Source organism: Morone saxatilis, unplaced genomic scaffold (assembly GCF_004916995.1).
Source record: "Morone saxatilis isolate NCDOM2014 unplaced genomic scaffold, NCSU_SB_2.0 Contig11, whole genome shotgun sequence".
Taxonomy (NCBI): Eukaryota; Metazoa; Chordata; class Actinopteri; family Moronidae; genus Morone; species Morone saxatilis.
In genome coordinates, this window is record NW_023339663.1 from 20,242,656 (window position 1) to 20,246,573 (window position 3,918).

Consider the following 3,918-nt stretch of genomic DNA (forward strand, 5'->3'; position numbering starts at 1 on the left):
TACTCTCATAGTTGGGCCAAGTTTAAATACTGTAGGGGGAATTTCAACCAAAACGAGCATGACTGACACCAACAGCAAATATACATATTAGATAAAAGAAAAAACTGCTGACATGTTACAATGTTAGTACTAAATATATTTATATTTTTTAAGTTGTGTTTGATGATGGCAGGAAAAAGAGCTTTCTCTGAGGAATAAAACAAACTAAACTCCAGCATTCCCTCTTTCCACCAGTCTGTGTGAGGTCTGAAGTCCTTGTGCCTGAGGTAGGCCAGAGCTGATAACCCCGCTTGGGCACCAACAGATAAGAGCGTTCAGTGAGATCACACTAACACCGAGCTGAAGAGGCTCTGTAGGCAAGAGGAAGATAAACTGGATCCAAAAGATCCTCTCAGTCGGCATTACTCATTTCCTTTAATGACAGATGGCAAAAAACAGATGGTTGAAGTTGGGGAAACAAAAAACATTTTTTCTAGGCAACTAATCACAACTCAGGTTTTCCACAAAAGACGTGTATTATACATATTAGCCTCAACTGAACTGATCCATGCCAGACCCATTCGGAGGACTGTATTTCTTTGCATTTATTCTCCTATCTTAAATTGTCTTGCTTGTGTGTAATTATTTCAGGAAACTGCTTAAAAAGGATGATGAGTGGTCATTCGTTGGAATTCCATCATGATGCAAGTTGAAAATCCCTAAATTGTGTAATCTGAGACTTTGAATAAGAGTCAGCATTACCACAATAGAACATGTACAGTAGTTGTACAAGGAATTTGACTTTTGAAGTATATAAATTCTTTTCACATGACATATTACATTCTGCAGACACCACATGCTCCACACAACGTGTTTAGCAGAAATACATATTTTAGATGGTAACATATTGTAGTTAAAGGGTAAGGAAAGACCCCTTTTCAAAAGTGGGATCTATATACAGTAAAAGCCACTGTGGAAGGAAATCACCTTGCTTAAGTGTCCTTCTACAAGGTTTTCCCATTGCTGTTGCTGTAGCTAACCGTGGCCCTTGACCTCTCAAGCAAACAGAAATCTTTCCCAAAGGGATCAATATTATATCAAACATGCATTCACCAACTGCTGTATAAACACACAGACAAATATTTTGTTTATTATATAATTTGACAACATAACAACAACTAAGCCAGGAAAGTAAACTGGACAGGCAGCAGTAAACGAATCATGAAAATGATATCGTAGACAATTTGGGAGTGCATTGTTGACCTCACTAGCACAATTTGCAAAAAGTTAACCAATTTTAAAAGTACAGCACATTGTGCTATGTTCCAGCAGCCTTCTTCCTCATCTGGCTCTATATTGTAAATCTGTGTTTGAATGGTCCCAAGATAATTGGAATGGCACAGTGACAGTTTTATAGAAGGGGCATAACACATAAACATAACTAACACTTCTTCAAATGTCCCATAGTGGATGGCTTGTAATCCCTCCAGTTCTAAACAGACGAGGGGGAATCAAAAACAAAGCAGCGCTAAAAACAACCAAAACATCTGCAGGGCAGTCACGCCAAGACAGAGGGGATATCAAGCACACCCTGATTAAGCCAAACAGATGGTTCGTCTCCGCCATCACTCTCACACACATATCCTGCTCAGACACACTCACACTTGCAACCACACATCGGGGAGTGTCATGCTGCAGATCCAGCCCACCACCCAGGAAGAGGAGGGTGTGTCTTAGAGTGTATGTTTAAAAATATCAAGATGAAGTCAGACAGAACATCAGTGGCTGGTTCAAAACTTTATGTTGTGCAAAGTAGCATAAACACACACCAAAATGTATGTGCACAGTTGTGGAATTTGACCACAGATGCATACAATAACACACACCCTTGCCCTTGTTGCTTCAATCTATATGTATTTGTTTAAATAACATTTTGGAAATCTATAACTGCTAACAAACAAATAGACAGGCGTGTGTGCATGCAGCATGAGAGATATGTGTGAAGGATGGTGATTTCCTGTACATGTGTGTCTGAATATTTGAAGTTCTTCTTCTCTGTCTCTCTCTTTCCCTCTCCCTCCCTGGGACGTTTTCAGTATGAAGCAGACCTGTTCAGACAACGAGGGCTGACTCCTGTTTAGACTGGGCCGGCGCCAGTCGTCCCCTCACTTCGCCTCAGCAGCGACAGGTGAGAGCCTTCAGCTGACTATCATCACACTCACCACTGACAACCCAGCGACACACCAGAGTCAATCCATCACTCTTGTCACACAGAAAACTTGTATTTCCAATGTAGTGTTAAGGAAGAAAAACATTTTTTTTGGCTTTGTGAATTACAAATGATTATGCTAGGGTTATGAAACCAGGACCACACAATCTTTAAACAAAAGAAAGATGAATTAAGAAACAAAGAAAGTTAAAAAGAACAAATGTTGTTAATATGAAAAAATAGACCTCTGTGAAGATTAATAAAAGAAACAGTCAAAGGTTCATATGCATATGAGTTCTAAACATTGTTTCAGCTCAAGTCTTAGGACTACTCTGAGACTTAAAAGGATACAATGAAGGATGTATTCAGTCTCATTTCACACCTGACACTAAGAATATGGGAATATAATATATTGACATATAAAGGTGTTTATAAGTCAGATCCCAGGTCAAATAAGGCAGAAAGCAACAGCATAGAAATAGTTCCTTCAGTGACAGATAAAAGCAATTTGTGTCCAGTGTGTGTAGCTTAAAAAAATAGTCTAGTATAATATGTGGTTATATATGTATTTATGTACATTGATGTCTGTGGTATTCCAAATTTGTGTTGATGCACTTTTACATGCAAAAGCACGTTTATTTTATTTTCAGTGTATGGGTGTATTTGTGCATTCTGAATTCTGCAGATGAACTCAAATCAAATCAGCAGGTCAGGGATCCCTTTCTTTTTTCCCTTTTCTATCTCCTCAGTAATTACAGTATGTTTAAGTATGACCCCTGTTACACAGCAAGACAAATATATTTTATTTTGAATTATACATGTGTCTCTGTCTCACACTCGCTTCATCAGGACAAACACAAGAATTTAAATGCACAGTCCTCTAATGGATGATCAACTCTGTTCTTTTCCTTTATTTCTTGCTTTTAGAGGCGGAGGACATGGATTTATCAGGATTTTAATTCATGAAAAGAGATAGGTGCAAAAGTTAAGCTCCATATAATATGAATATCGATTGTTCATCATAACTTTGTAATGTTGATGTGAAAATCAGACATAATGGAAGTGGTTTGATTGCAGTTACGAGTGAGCTGCTTAATGTTGACTGATAATATAGTCATTTTTTTTAAAGACTATTTGGAAATCAAGCCAATCTAAATTAATCAGACAAAATATTTTTTTTTTATTAAGTATTTTTTTGAGGCTTTTATGTGATAGTGACAGCTGCAGATAGACAGGAAAGGGGGGCAGAGAAAGAGGGGATGACACGCAGCAAAGGGCTGCAGGTCAGATTTGAACCTTGGGCCGCTGCAGCAAGGACTCACCTCGTGCGTACATGGGAACACAGTCTACCAACTGAGCTTAACGCGGGCACCAAGACAATAGCAAATAACTTGATCTGTGTAGCTTTGTGTTTATTTAGCACTGTCAGCCATCTATTTTTTTTTTTTTTTGGTTTGGATGAAACCTTATTTTGCATTCAGAAAGTAGGGGTTTGCCTTATTTGCTTCAGTTATGACCAGTATTTTTACTCCAGAAAGCAACAACCAAAAATAGTGGTGAATAAAAAAAAATATCCGGTGGTTTTCAATGCAGCTGGCCCAGCATCTAAAACCTGCCTGAAATTCTGAACCAAAGTTTAGGCTTTAGTTGCCCAGCATGAACTGTAGTTTGCCCCCTCGTGAAGGTGAATATTATGCTGTTCCTGCATGGCAGCTTTACAGTCTTCAAGG